At 42.9% G+C, this 15,747-nt stretch overlaps 1 protein-coding gene across 1 annotated transcript in view; it reads left to right on the top strand.

The window, feature by feature from the left end:
• Positions 1–15,747, top strand: part of PDZRN3 (PDZ domain containing ring finger 3) — a 247,439-nt gene that overhangs the window by 114,390 nt on the left and 117,302 nt on the right. The gene's annotated exons all lie outside the window — the stretch shown is intronic.

Raw genomic sequence — 15,747 nt, 5'->3', positions numbered from 1 at the left:
CTAGAAGCTCTGTTGCCAGGGGTTTACTTATTTATTTTGTCTTTTGGAGGAGGAAAGCTTGGGGATGGCTACGGAAGTACAGAGAGGAGGGAAAAAATACTTATTCTCGAACTTACCAATTTTGTGTGTCATACGCTTTCTCAGATCCCTAGCACAAAGACGTTTATGTCTACATTTCCAGAGATGTTAAAAAGAAAGACCTTGCTTATATTTATAATCAACAATTTAAAACAGACCTTACCTGGGAGCTAGTTCCATTCAAATAACTAAAGGTTGGAAATTAGAGGCTTTCTTGCTCATCTGTCTTAAGGATGGAAAACTGTTCACGCCGAGATTGCCCCCTAGTGGTCCCATAGGTTATTGATGGTCTCGTGCAAAAGGCACTGGCAGATCTGGTCCCTGGGGGAAGCACCACCATCAGCCTCTTGGGTTGCTCAGAGGTGAAATTGGCCGCCACAGTGACATAATTCTGCGTGGAGCAGCTGGTTGGCTTTTCTTCTTTCATTCCCATGGTTTTTCTTTTACTTCTATGCTACTGTCCCCCAATTTCTAGAGATGATGCAAGACGGATCTCATGCCCAAAGCTCTGATGACCAGAGAGAGGGAGGCCTTCCTTGACAAGTACTGCATCCAAGGCCGTGTGATGGGAGGGGTTGTTTGGAGGTGACTGCAGCTCAGCTGGGGTGTCCAGCACTGTGTAGAAAGAGAGGTGTTTTTCAAGCAAGCTTCTCTTCGATAGCCACACCCGTTAAGAATGGAGAACGGGGCTGGCAGTAGCTGTGTTTTAATTACAAAATTTTGTTGAAGTCTGACTTACGATTACTGATGCCTGAGACCTCCTTGCTCTATACAGTTTTAGAGATTGATTACATCTTCCTTTAAATCCATCTTTCCATTGCCAAGTGTTCACCTGCCGGTCGTGATTTCTCATTTGGCCGATTCTCATTAGACCTGACGTAATGAAACTCCATCACTTTGTCCAGTTACTGAAGTAATACAGTCTTGTTTCTAAAAGCACCGGGAAGAACCGAGAGTGAGAAGTCACCTGTCATCTGACGATGCAGGAAAAAAGCTGTTACCCTTTTACTTTCTGCCTTATTTGTAGTTTATTGTGTAGGTGTGTATGTATGAATAAGTATGTTAGAAAGTGAGAATAAAAATGTATGTCTACACACTCATACACACACACAGTTTTTAAGAGATCACCTTTTTCCTGGGGTACTATAGCTTTTTTTTTTTTTTTTTTAACTAAGCACCATGTCATAAACAATATCCTTTGTCATTACAGTGCTTTTAATGGCTGTGTAGTTGTCAACGTGTGGCTGTACTGCGATTTCCTTTACATATTATCGTTGTCATTTTTACCGTTATAAACAGTGCTATATTGAAGATTCTTATATATAAAACCTTACATCCGTTTATATATTTTTCTTAAAAGTTTCTAGACTTGGAGTGTTTGCGCCATTATGGATATTTCCTCAGAAAGGTGAGGGCTGCTGGTTTCCCACAGGTAGTGTCTGAGCAGCTCTTCTCCTTGCCCTTTCATTCGTACTGGGTCATTTTTAACCTTTGCTAGGAGATAAGTGAAAACCAGCACCTTGTTATTTAAATTAGCCCTTGTTTTTATACCTAATTGGGTTGGACCTTGTTTCGTTTATTCATTAGCCAGTCGTATTTCCTCTTTGGTGCAAGGCTTGTTGCCTTCCCTCGGTTTTGCTTGGGGTGTTCATCTTTTATCTTTCTGATGTAGAAGAGCTTCATTTATATTAGAGACAGCAACGCTTGCATCTTTGTTGCAAACATTCATTCCCATTCGTTGGGTTTGCCTTTTCCTGAGATTTGAGAGACACAAATAAACAACCTTTAGTTAATTAACAAATTGTTTATTAAATAATAAATTAGTAAATACGTAAGGTTTTAGGCTTCAAAGAGTTGATAAATGTTATGGACTATCTTTCACAAGATGGGCAGTTTGAAAATTGTAATATTTAGGCTGATGGGTCTACAGGTTCATACAGTGGAATATGTTTTTTCTGATCTGGTTAATCAGTGTTCTGCCACCTTGTTTGGGAGGGTTTTGTGTGATATTGTTCCTGCCCAGTACATTGTAGTCCAGTTCTATTAAAACCACCACCAACATGCCTGACACAGTGAAGAAAGTTGCACGAATTAAATTCTGTGACTTTCAATTCTGAGCCAAAGTCTATGCCTTGAATCCTGAAAGTCTAGATCTTTAAGGAGCCTGGGTTTATTAGAAGAGTGCGGTCAGAGAAGGACTTCCTCCCAGTAGTGCCCAAAATGATGATTCATGGGAAACCACGTACCTAAAACGGCATCATGTGTGGAAGAAGTATAGTTTAGCTCTTAAGGAAAAGAGCAAACTCTTGGCCTGCAGTTCTGTGATCTCATAATCTTCTATTCTGAACTACCTCCCTGGGGAGTGGGGCTCTCTTAGAATAGAAATGGGATTTGGCTCTAAATCAAAAACTTGATAGACTATCATTTCCAAAGAGCCGGGAGCACTTGAGTTGATGCAAAAACTGTCCTTTTCATATCACAAGCAGGGTCATATAAGAACATGGTGATTTTGTGTTTTTGCCATACTTACTTTGAAAGGATTTCTCAGAAATGCTTTGTTTTGTGTATTTCCCTCACATATCAGTCAATCATGTTGTTAATTACTATCTGAACAATTACCCTTATATATAACAATGTTATATATAAGGGTAACTCAGTTACCCTTATATATAACATCTAGTGACTTACATGGGTAGATACCTCCTTAATACTAAGTGCTACTCTGTGACATAAATCACAGCATAATCCTTTTTGACCCACCTCCTAGAGAAATGGAAATAAAAACAAAAATAAACAAATGGGACCTAATGAAACTTCAGAGCTTTTGCAAAGGAAAACATAAACAAGAAGAAAAGGCAACCCTCAGAGTGGGAGAAAATATTTGCAAATGAAGCAACTGACAAAGGATTAATCTCCAAAATTTACAAGCAGCTCATGCAGCTCAGTATCAAAAAAACAAACAGCCCAATCCAAAAATGGGCAGAAGACCTAAATAGACATTTCTCCAGAGAAGACATACAGATTGCCAACAAACACGTGAAAGGATGCTCAACGTCACTAATCATTAGAGAAATGCAAATCAAAACTACAATGAGATATCATCTCACACCGATCAGAATGACCATCATCAAAAAATCTACAAACAATAAATGCTGGAGAGGGTGTGGAGAAAAGGGAACACTCTGGCACTGTTGGTGGGAATGTAAATTGATACAGCCACTATGGAGAACAGTATGGAGGTTTCTTAAAAAACTACAAATAGAACTACCATATGACCCAGCAATCCCACTACTGGGCATAGACCCTGAAAAAACCATAATTCAAAAAGAGTCATGTACCACAATGTTCATTGCAGCTCTATTTACAATAGCCAGGAGATGGAAACAACCTAAGTGTCCATTGACAGATGAATGGATAAAGAAGATGTGGCACATATATACAATGGAATATTACTCAGCCATAAAAAGAAACGAAATTGAGCTATTTGTAATGAGGTGGATGGACCTAGATTCTGTCATACAGAGTGAAGTAAGTCAGAAAGAGAAAGACAAATACCGTATGCTAACACATATATATGGAAGCTAAAAAAAAAAAAAAAAAAGGTTCTGAAGAACCTAGGGGGCAGGACAGGAATAAAGACGCAGATGTAGAGAATGGACTTGGGGACACGGGGAGGGGGAAGGGTAAGCTGGGACGAAGTGAGAGAGTGGCATGGACATATATACACTACCAACTGTAAAACCAATAGCTAGTGGGAAGCAGTCACGTAGCACAGGGAGATCAGCTGGGTGCTTTGTGACCACCTAAAGGGGTGGAGTAGGGAGGGTGGGAGGGAGACGCAAGAGGGAGGGGATATGGGGACATATGTTTATGTATAGCTGATTCACTTTGTTATGCAGCAGAAACTAACACACCATTGTAAAGCAATTATACTCCAATAAAGATGTTAAAAATAAAAAATACTAAGTGCTATTCTTTGGAGGTGGGAAAAAGTGGTTTGTAGTTCCAGTGAGTTATTGAGTCCGAGCATTACTTCATTCCTTGAAAATGGGGCATTCAGAAGGTGGAGTCATTATAAAATATGTCAGATCTGTATCTGTAATCACCCATCAGTAATGATTTTGCACAAGCAGCCCTGGTTCATGATGGCTGCCCAAGAAAGAGTGTTCAGATGCAAACCGGGCCAGAATTGTGTCTGCTACTGTGGCTGAGATGTTGACTCCAGAAAAATAACCTTCTCTATTTGGGACCAGGAAAGTTGTCATGGAGATGGAAATCTTCCTGGTACCATAAAACCCCTGCTGGTCATCTGACCTGAGTCCCGTATTTGCACAGGTGGCTCTCCTAGCTGAGAAGGGCTGAACAAAAACAAATCTATTCTTCCTGAATGGTGCCTTTATGTGTCCAAAAGAATATGTTTCCTTTCTTTAGCCCCTCAGTTATCAGCTAATTAAATCACAGGTAAATTTCGTATGAATTCGTTTGTTACACAGCACTTGCTAACTAACCCCATATTCCTATATGTGTTGAACTATATAACTGTTTTAATTAATGGTGAGAATGAGGGGCATTGGGTGGTCATCTGAGAAGAAGAAGAATGTACCCACAAAAGACAGACACAGATGCACAGCCCATAGTGTAATATTAATTTCCATTTAATAAAGGAGGCTCTTGTAAATAATGCTGCTGTGAACATCGGGGTGCATATATCTTTTTGATGTATGAATAAATGAACATCTACCATGTGCACTGCAACTTTGGGATACCATATTTGCATCTCTGTTCTCCTTGGAAAAGGAATAACATAGCTGAGATTTCTGTTTCACTGAGTTATATTTCAGATGTCGAGGTCGTCTACGTGATATGAAAACGCATCTGTCCAGGCTCTCTCCCAACCCGCCTTGCTATCTTGCCTATGTCTCACAGAGCACAACTTGATCTATGTATAAATTTTGTGTAAAAGCTTTCATTGTAGGTTTTTATTCGTCGTGCCTTTCTGCCCCAAAGATTGAGATAAAATTGCCTTATCTAAAATGACAGAATAACTAGCCCTGGTAGTGTAAAGTTCTCGGATCAATGATATCCATATACACAGCCCCAATAATGCAAAACCACAGCTGAGTTTTCGTGTGTTGTCTCTTTTGCTCATAGGAAGAGTTTCTTTTTTCTTTTTTTAAAAAATTTATTTATATAGGATCAAAGTAAGTGTCCTTTAGGAAGTGTTGTGTGTAAAACATTGTCATAGCTCTGCCAGAAGGTGGCGCTCTGATACCATACCTCTGCAATCCTTCCTTTCCACAGAAGAGACTACAGTCACACTGCACACCGGAGTCCAGGATTTTCTGTAAGATGCCACATAGCTTATCTTTAGAAATACCTGGATTCCTGAGGGATTTGCCTTCCATCTGACCACTCCTTGACCGAGATACTTTCTCCGTAGCTGTACACTGAAAGTTATCATTTCTTACGCTTGCCTGGATTCGTGGTGTCAGGTCCGGAACATAATAACATAATATACCGCAAAATAGCCACTCCCATCAAGCAGCCTTATGTATGTTGGCGGCGGGGGGAGAGGGGGTTCAGGGGTTGGGAGAATACTGCAGTAAAAGAACATTCAGAAAGATAAATATTAAATGGAATTGATGAGTATTGAAGAAAATAATTTTACTTGTTAGGGGCCTAAATGTATCAAGAACTGAGTATCTTCTTTTTCTCTTCTCACATCCATCTGACAGTCTCTCTCTTACGGGAAGCCATTTATTTAGACGGTAAAGAACACCATTAGGGAAATGGAATCTTCTCTATAAAAATCGCAACCAAGTTGTAATTTTGGGCTGCAACCAAGTTGTAATTTTGACTGAAAACATAGTAATTACCTCAGACAAAAGGTTTTACACTTGCTTCTGTGTGCTCGTGAGCCAGGTGCGTCAAGATGCCTGCGCCACTGGTCGCTGATCTTCTCTGGTATCGTCTGTTGTTGTGTTTTCCTCTCTGCTTAATAACACAGCTCTAAGAAAAGGGTCTCATTGGATCTAAAAGCTGGCGACAACTCATGGAGCTTCATTTTCTGATCGTTTGTTTTAGAATTTAGATGACAGTGTCACCCACCTTGCTCCCACCGAATGTGTGCGGACCCGGAGGGTCAGATTTAACCAGGCTTCCTTTCGACACCCTGTAAGCCTAGGGTGGTAAGCCTCCTGTCTTTCCAAGATTGTTGTTTATGCTCTCTTTATAGTAGGCACAAAAGAGATATTCGTTGAATGAATTATCGATAGATTGGAAGTGGGAGAGACTGGAGAGGGAGGGAATAGTTAAGAGTCTTCTGCAGTCATCAAGGTGGGTGATGATGATGGAGAATTGGTATGTGTGGAGAATCGTGTGGAGAATTGGTGGGGAAGTTGAGACAGGCTGGCTGTGCCCTGTTTGGCAGGCAGGTGGCACAGAACCTAGGAACAAACCAGAGAAACATACTAAGAGTAGATGGGACCTTGAGTGCAGGTTATCATCTCTGAAAGCCACTTCCCAGTTGAGAGTGGAAAGGACTTGGAAAGATACCCCTCGCTCAGCACAGGAGTGGGCATGATTTTAATCAGAGGTGGAAATCAAGTGGAGAAATTAGTTCCGTTATTAAGAGCCCCACAGAAAACCAAGGCGGCTGTGGTTTCGTGTTTGGATTTTGCAACTCGAATCAGGTTCATGAAGTCGTAGCAAAATTTCAGCGAAAGTTTGTAGTGATAACATGTTCAAATAGTTCCGAGGATTACAAGATTTCTGAGTCACCTGACTGGACTTCTGTGGGAAAAGAAAAGGGAAGGTGGAATACAAGAAGAAGGTGTGACAGCACGCTTGCTCTTCAGAAATTGGGAGTCCGTCTTGGGAGACAAGACTTGGCATAGAGGAAGCCGAACCCAACCGAGCTGAACAAAAGAAGCAACGACATCACTCAGAAGGAGCAGAGAGTTGATGGAGATATTCACAAGGGCTACCGTGGATGGATTAGGTGTCAGGAAGATAGGACGAAGGTAGAAATGGCCTGGAATATATATGTAGGTGGTTTAAAGGGGCTGACCCAACTTGCGTGGAGGTGGGAGCTGGCAGGTGGGCTGGGCTAAGTTATTGAGATGCCAGAGTAAAAGGAGGAGCTCGCCCTTAATCCAGTCTATAACAAGGAAGCATTGTTGGTGGGAAGAGTGTGTTAAGTGTGTGTTTTAGGGGGATTACCCCGGCGGTGACGCTGATGCAGGCTGGAGCCATGGCGATTAGCGTTCAGCAGTCCTAGTAATTCAGCTCAGAGACAGTCAGGGACCAAAGTGAAATGTGCCACGCCTCACGTGGATATGGGGAAGGGGAGGGAAAGAAGTTTAAAAGGGAAGTTCAAGTTCAATCAGTAGCAGACTTCGAAAACAGCTAGGCCTTCCCCTGGTACTGTTTGTAACCTCCCCATCCTACGGGGACTGGGTTTTCCAAACAATAAATCTCTGACAAGTAATACCAGTAACAACCACAACATAATTTTAGTTAATATCCATCCAGCTTTCCCTGTGGCTGGTTCTTTCTAGATACTGAATGTGTATTAAGTCATTTAATTGTCACAACATAGAGGTAGGTATTGTCGTGATCCTTATTTCACAGGCAAAGGAATTGTGGCGTGGAAGGTTCTGTAATTCACCCAAGAAGATGCAGCTAATAAGTGGCAAACCCAGATATGAGCCAGGAAGGCTCCGCAGACCCCCTACTTCCTTTTATAATTCAACAGAAGGTCTCTTTGCCCTTCCTCTTCCCCCCTCCCAGGCATGGGCATTTTGGAGCTTGTTAGTTGGACGCCACGATTTTGAAATTTCAGTGGTTTCTTAACATCTGCGGAGTCATTAGAATTAGGATATCTCCAGGAAATCCAGTTGTTGCAGTCATTCTTATCTAGAGCCTGACACTAATAGAAATAGATGCGTCTGAAATGGGATAGGTGCTGAGTTGGTGTGAGGACTCAGCAGGGAGGCTGTGACTGCAGATCAGCCCTGAGAGCCTGGGAGGATGGCGGCTCGCGGTCAGCCTCCAGGTGTGGAGACTGTAGCTCGTGGCTGTGTGTTACCCAGCATCAGCTCTGGTTAATCTGGCATGACCAGATTCGTGCCTTGGTCATGGTCATGGGTGATCCTTCATCACGCTCTGCAGTTTCAAAGGCAGATGGCATGAGATCAGGGACCGTCAGTCTTTTCCGCAGCTCTGTACCAGTGCCTGGGACCTGGAGTGCGTTGCAGGGGGAAAGGCAGCAGGTAGGCTATCGGCAGGTTACTAAAGGGGTCCAGGAAACTCCGTCACATTCTTAGCGTAAGAATAAGCCATGTGGCCATTTGTCCCTTTCGTGTGGTATCACTGGCCACTGGGGGTCACCTGGTTGCAGTTCTTCATCTTCAGGCGGCGACAGGGCAGGTTTCTAGGACGTCGGGATACACAGCTTTTACCTCAGAAACAGCAGCAAGTCTGACCAATGAGTCACGCGGCCACCACGTGGCCCTACCCGGTATGTGTTATTAAAAAAAAAGTTAGCTTGTTACTGGTTCGTCACAGCTTTGGAGCATTTTCCCTTCTCTACTCCCTTTCTACGACTGGTATGAAAAGGTAGGGTTAGGTTACAGCTAATAGCAAGTCATTCATTGTTTCAGATGTAGCAATTAGGAAAAAATACTCAAACATTTACTCTTTTTTCAGGTAGCTAGGTTTTGTTATTGTTGTTTTTTAATTTTGAAGGAAAGCCGTGTTAAACTCTTGTGTTCTCATGTGATACTTAGATGTCAGCAGTAATTCTGGAACAGCCGCCCTTATAAAACTAACCACTGAATGTTATACTTATCCCAGCCACAGAGATGAAGATCTTTTCAAGTTAGGGTACAAATGGAGTCACCCATTGATGGACCCTAAAGAAGGCAAGAGTGGCGTCAGGAGGGTGCAGAAAGGGGGACGGGTCTAGGAGGTACAGTTGACCCCTGAACAGCACGGGTTTGAACTGTGTGAGTCCACTCATGCTTGGATTCTTTTCAATAAATGCAGTCAGCTCTCCGTCTCCACGGTTCCACATGCCTGGATTCGACCAGCCCGGGATAGTGTACCGTGTTTGCGATCCGGGTTGCTCGCATCTTTGGATTTGGTATCCACAGCGGGTCCTGGAACCAATTCTCTGCAGATAGCGAGGGATGACTGTATTTTCAGTGGAGTGACAGGACTTGGTGATTTACCACAACTGGAAAATGCAGGGGAGAAAGGCGATTTTACAGGTCTCCCTTCAGAAATCAACAGATCGCACCGAGGTCACTTCTCCCTTGGTGAAGGTTGGGGGGTTCTTGTGGGCTCCTGACGGGTTCAGCAAACGTTTGAGCCCCTGTTACGTGCCCAGCCTTGTGCTGAGCTTAGGAGGTGCTACGCCCCAGCTGTAGGTGACTTTTCTTAACTTCCTTATGTTCCTAAGATACTCATGGAGGCAAGTCAATCCCCATGTGATGTCACTGCTGTAAAACTAGTGATGGAGTAGCTGAAACAAGATTGGCAATGAGGTGCTAACTGTTTACGCTGGGTGATGGGTGCATAGGGTTTCATTGCACTACTTCTCTACCTTTATATATGTTTGAAAATTTCCATAGTAAAGAAATATTTTTATAACATCGGTAATCACCCTCTAACTCTTGAGCCTTTTGCATTTTGAGTTTTCTTAACTCGAGATGCACCTATCATAGCAGCAATTATCACGAGACTTTTGCTTTAGAAAAGTAGCTGAGCAGACAGAATTCTGATCATTCAGCTTAAAGATGAGTTTTCATGTATTTCCTCACTCTTCATAAATACGCCAAGAAAGGCCGGACCCAAACCCCACAGAAACAGTTTCATCATTTACCTAACAGTGTTCCTGTCAAGTGCATGTATGTTACTGCTTCCCAAACATACTTTTTTTTTCCCCTCTGAGTGTAAAGAACAAACAGAACAAGGAAGCAAATGTTTCTCAATAGCCATGTTTAAATTAATCATATGCTTCCTTAAAGGAAGCAAAATAAACAGGCTCCTAGCCCAAATACTCTGTGGTGTCTACCCAGTTATTTTTAAGCTTGGAAAATAAGGCCCAGAGTGTATAATAGTCACATTGTAACCCTGTAGTCACCATATAATTTAGTTCTTCAGTTAACCGCATCAATACACTTGTGAATCTTAAAACTCTACCAATTGCTTCGCCTATATATTAATGATTCTGTTGTATATTATAGCAGATATGGGGAGGGAGGGCAAGGGAACACGGTGTCCTCGCTTAGCTTCCTTGAATATACTTAGTAATGCTCGCTGAGTTATTAGTTATATAATAAAACCTCATTATTGCTTGCTAATTTGTGGGAAAGATTGGCCATTTAATAGCTTGAAGTAAAATATTTTCAAAATAACGTGGGAATTTTTTGTTTGGATCCTAACTTTTCTTTTTTTCTTTTTTTTTTTTTTTACTAACTGTGAAAAGCATCTTTGTGTTGAGAAAATGTGAGTATGGGTGGATGTTAGGTGAAATTAAGGAGTTATTATTCATTGTGTTGGGTGTGATAATGGCATGGTAGGTTTTCTCTGAAGTCCTCTTTATTTCGAGATAATATTATGCAGTATTTATGTATGAAATGACATGTTCTCTGGGATTTGCATTAAAAGACCCCAGGAAATTAAAAAATGGAGGGGTGGGGATAGATGAAACACGAGTGGCAAAAAGTTGGTATTCGTTCAAATTTGTGTTGCATACACCGGGGTTCATTAAGTTAGTCTCTCTGAGTATGCTTGAAGATTTCCACAATAAAATGTCAATAACAAAGCAAAGGAAAAGCTCAACAGAAAAATCAGAATAATGTTTACCCTGGGGAGATGTAGAATAGGGAAATTGGGTTGGAACCTCAAGAAGCATCAGCAGTTTGAAGATTGTTGTTAAGCTGAATGGTGGGGACGTGGGTATTTAATTTACTGTTCTTTGTACTGCGTGCACTGTGTGTGAGCCTGTTGTTTTGTATGTACTATACATTGCATTTTAGAAATGAAGCTCACCTATATGGAACAGTTCTGTTTTTTTTCAAATACGTATCTTCACTGTGACTTAGTAAGAGTCTTTAGGACTGTACTTTGATGAATCAACAATCCTTCAAATCATACAGTGCTGAAATTCTTGGGAGGGGCAGAGCAGAGTAATTGATCAAATAAAAAACTGCTTTCGCCTACCAGCTATAGCTTCTGTCTGAATTGGGCAGCTTTCCTTAAAGCGACAAGAATTCTTGAAAAGGAAAGAAAGTGATCTGATCCTTAAAAAGTAGACAAAACAACTTTGGTTCATGATAATCTTTCTTTGGATCTGGGTGGGGTTTTTTTTTTTTTTTTGGTTGCCAATACTGTCCTAGAAGTCCACCTTGTTTTACGTTTAACAGCTCTCTGCCTGAAGAAGTGAGTGTAAATCACCCCCAGAGAAGCCCTTGCCTATGTGTGTAAAGAGGTTTATACCTGGATGTACATTGCAGTGTTGTACATTCAGAAACATCCTGAATGCCCATCAACAACGGAATGATTAAAGTATGGAGTTAAAAATAATGAGACAAATATATGTGCACTACATGGAAAGATCTCTAAGATGTACTAATGAGAGAAAAAATGAAGTTACAAAATACTACACAATGTTTGATAGCATTTATGGAAAGACACATATCTATGACACAATATAGATCTATAAGTAAAAACATCTGGGAGGGCATACCCAGACAGGTGACAGGGGTTTCCTCTTGGAAGGAGATGATCAGAGGAATTTTAGCTATATAGCGCATGCTTTAATTTTTTTACAGGCATAATATATTTGTGTATTACTTCTGCAATTAAAAATTATGTAAAGGGCAAGCCACTTGCTAAGTGTACCTTGCTATTGGAAAGACTTCTTGAGTAAATAATTTTTATAAAGTGATTGATTTTCTTTGCTTTGTTTTTTTAAAAAATTTTATTGATTTGCTTTATTTGTTTTATAATACTGGATTTTTGTCTATTTGGTTCTTGAAAAGTAAGCTATATCTTCTATTTTTTGGCATGTTAAGAAACCTGAAATCGTGTTCTTCATTTTAAAAAAAGTATACTCCTTAGATGTTGCCTTTTATATTGAATGGTGCATGGAACTAAGTAAATAAATGAGGTTACATAAGTGTTCTTAAAATAATGCAGAAGAAAAAGGTCATGGAGAGGCAAAAATTGCTTTATAAATTCAGCTTCTTGAAACTAAAGAATTATGTCCAAAACCAACAGCTCTTAAATATTACATTTCAATAATGCGTTTCATAAGCAGTTGCCTTGAAATTTTTTTTGCAAATGCTATGTCATAGGTTGTAAATATTTCCCTTGGTAAGTGTTTCATGAGTTATTTGAGTTCCTTTATTGGTGTTTTGTATGACAGCAAATGACCTTGCATGAGGCAAACATAGATTTTATTCACACATCTTCCGAGGAGTAACTTTATGTAAATGTGTCAGGACTGTCCTCCTCTGAGCTTCATAGTTAACCAAGGAAAGTGTGTTATTTTAGGGAATGGTATGGTTAAAATTAGTTTTCTCATGAGTAATGTTAGAGATAAGGAAAACAGCCTTTTACTCTTCTGATTTGATCTTTTGGTTTTATAGTAAGAAAGACTTTGTATGAATTTAAAGTGTTAATATAAGTTAAAGTACTGTGGTGGTCAGTGAAGAAAGATTACTTCGGTCAGGATTCTTTGGAATGCACGTGTCAGAACCCCAGCCCAAATTGGCCATAGCAGTAAACAAAACAAAGAACAAATGGCAATTCATTGTCTCAAGCAATGGAAAAATACCGGCATATCTAGCTTTTGGCTCAGCTAGATCCAGCTATTCCAGTCTTGTCATCCTCTTCTTAGCTTTGCCTAACTCTGTTGGCTCCGTTTTGGGCTGTGTTTTTCACCCAGGTGGTAAATGTGGCCCCTAGCATCTCCAAGATTGGTTTTATCAGCCCAGCAACCCCAGGGTAAAAGCAAGTCTTTTTTTCTTGATAATTTCCATAAAAGTCTTAGGGCAGTTTCTCATTGGCCCAGGTTAGGTCATGTGCCATCCCTTAACCAATCACTGATGCCAAAGATTTGTAGCAGTCTGATTGGCCAGGCCTGAGACACATGCTCAGCACTGGAACTAGGGATGGAGTCAACTTCAGGGGAACCATGCTGAGAGAAGAAGAAGGGGTAGTAACCCAAGGGGAAACAAGGAGCTGTTACCAAGCGTGGATACAGGCAGGCAGCAAGAGATGCACCTTTCAGAGATACTGAGTCCTGGGTTTTTTCCCCAGGGGCTCGTATTCTTGTGTGTACGTGCGTGTGTCTGTGTACGCACACAGACGCATAAACACACGTAGTCGTCATCTACTAGGGTGCTGTTTTTGAGGGGTGTCATGCTCTATCATGAGTTCCACTCCACCAGGTTTGGAGATGCTGCAGAGATGGTACTTGACCTCCCATGTTACAGGTTCAGGGTCACATGCTCCGTGTATATGAGGTCACAAGTGCTGTCAGTGTCTCTGCTTCCCAGTTATTTTCTTCCGTCAGGTGCTAGGCAATTCTCCCATTTCCCGTCCACCCTCCCTTTTCCCTGAAGCTTCTCGAAAGACAGGTAGAATATAAGAGTATGAAGAGACTTCAGGCGTCATGCGGGCACTGAGGCCCAACGTGGGCTTTAAGGAGCCTTGAATCCCAGTATAGAGATCCCTCTGGGGTCAAGGAAAAAGTTTAAAGTTAGGAAGGAAAGCCAAGCATGTGGAGGCCCCGGACATACCCTCGCGATCCCCTTCAGATGTCATCCTTTGTAAAATTGTGCATGAGAAGGTTTTTCCAAAGTTCAAGTAAAAAAGAAAAGGAAATGCTTATCTGCCAGGAGGCCCAGAAAAGCCAGGTGCCTTGCCAAGCATGGGCATCAGAGCCTCAGTGCCGCCCAGTACCGTGAACTCAACCCTGTGAGTTCACCTCGTCTTTTCACCTTGCTCTCAGCTCCCCTGGGGGGTGCGTTCTTACCTCTACAGTCCCAGATCACCGAGAACGACTCCTGCACGTGGGCACCCAATGAATATCCTTCACTCGTGCTTTGGACACTTGGTAAATCCCACATTTTCCAGAGCGTGATGAGACAAGGACTGTAAACACATCTGCCTCCTACGGCCCCGGGGGGGCACAGGACTAAGGGAGTGAGGTGGGCCGCTGTGTGGCGGCTCGTGGACACACAGCCTGGCCTCGGCCGTAAGCCACCGTCAGAACCAGCCGTTCGCTGCCACGAGGAGATGCAAGCCTGCCTGCGGCTGCTTGTGCTTCTCGGTTTTTGCAAGAGAAAAGAGAAAACGGGGCTTTTCTGATGAAATATATCCATTATTTAGTAATTGGAAACCAATTAAAAAATTAGATCCCCCTTGAAATGGGAGTAGGAGCCTGATAGGGCCTGGGACGGAGATTCAAGGATCTGTGAATATGAGAGACACTAGTTGAACATGTCTTCACTGCAGTCTTTTCAGATCGCTCTGTTCAGTGGTTTGTGTGTGTTTCTTTTGCGGGGAGGGGGTCTGCGCAAGCTCAGAGCGGCTGCAGGGGTTCCCAGGTTCATCCGCTGCTGGAGCTGCAGCGCATGTTGGGAGACCCTTGGCATGCCGGACCTCTGGTCCAATCAAGAACCTTCCCTGTGAGGCTCTTCTTTTGTTCTTCCCAGTGGCTGGGAAGCCTCCTCATCTGAATTAACAAGCCCCGTCTCTCAGGACCTCCCCCTGTCGCAGTTTCAAATCTGTTTTGGAGCAAGTGGTGCAAAGCCCAACCGGCGCAAAGCCCAACCGGCAGGATAAATTTGCATCCTTAAGAACAGGCTCCAAGGCACAGTGTCAGGTGGGCGAGAGCCAGCTCGGGACAAGGCGTGGGTGAAACGCGTTCAGACATCGAGATCCCCCTCCGCGCTGCTTGTTCTGTGCGGGAGACTGAAAAAGGAGCCCCTGGTGTGAACCATTGAGTCATTGATAGGCTAATTTTAGCGCAGCCCCTGAAGTAGGGGACGACTTGGGTTGCAGGAATTCCTCCTCAGCGCCCCAGGAGAGTTGCTGTAACCTGAGCAGGAACCCGCGTGGTGCAGGGGCTTACGAAGCCTGCCAGCCTGCCTCCCAGGAGGCCGGAGGGTCAACGTAAGTGAGCATGAGGCAAACGGGCTGTTGGGAATCGCAGCCGCCTCCTTGAGCTTTCCCGGGGCTCGCTGAACTTACCGTGAACTTGGAAAGTTTGCCGGGCCGGTTTTTACGGACTCCTGATACTACAGTTTCAGCCCGAGAGGGGCAGGAAAAGAGGGGTCCAGTACATTTAAGGACGGCCGTACCGCACTTACCTCTGGCCAGGGGGTCCTCAGTCACTGTTTCCTTTGGCAGCCAGCTGGGCCAAGTCCCTTGGGTTCCTTTCAAGTTCAGGGATCCAGAGACCAGCAGCCACTGCTGGCATTCCCTATTCAGGAAGGCAGGCCTGGGTTCTGCAGTGGCTTACCTGCCAAAGAACCAGGCCTTCACGGGCAAGGTCATGTTGGTCCGAATGTACCGTATCCTCAGCCTGTTCCCCTTTCCGTGGGCTTTCATGCTGATTCAGCAGTCAAGAAAAGTCACCCCATATCCCCA

This window comes from Stenella coeruleoalba (genome assembly GCF_951394435.1).
Source record: "Stenella coeruleoalba genome assembly, chromosome: 10".
Lineage (NCBI taxonomy): Eukaryota > Metazoa > Chordata > Mammalia > Artiodactyla > Delphinidae > Stenella > Stenella coeruleoalba.
The sequence above is the reverse complement of the archived record's forward strand: the minus strand, read 5'-3'. Positions and strand labels throughout refer to the sequence as shown.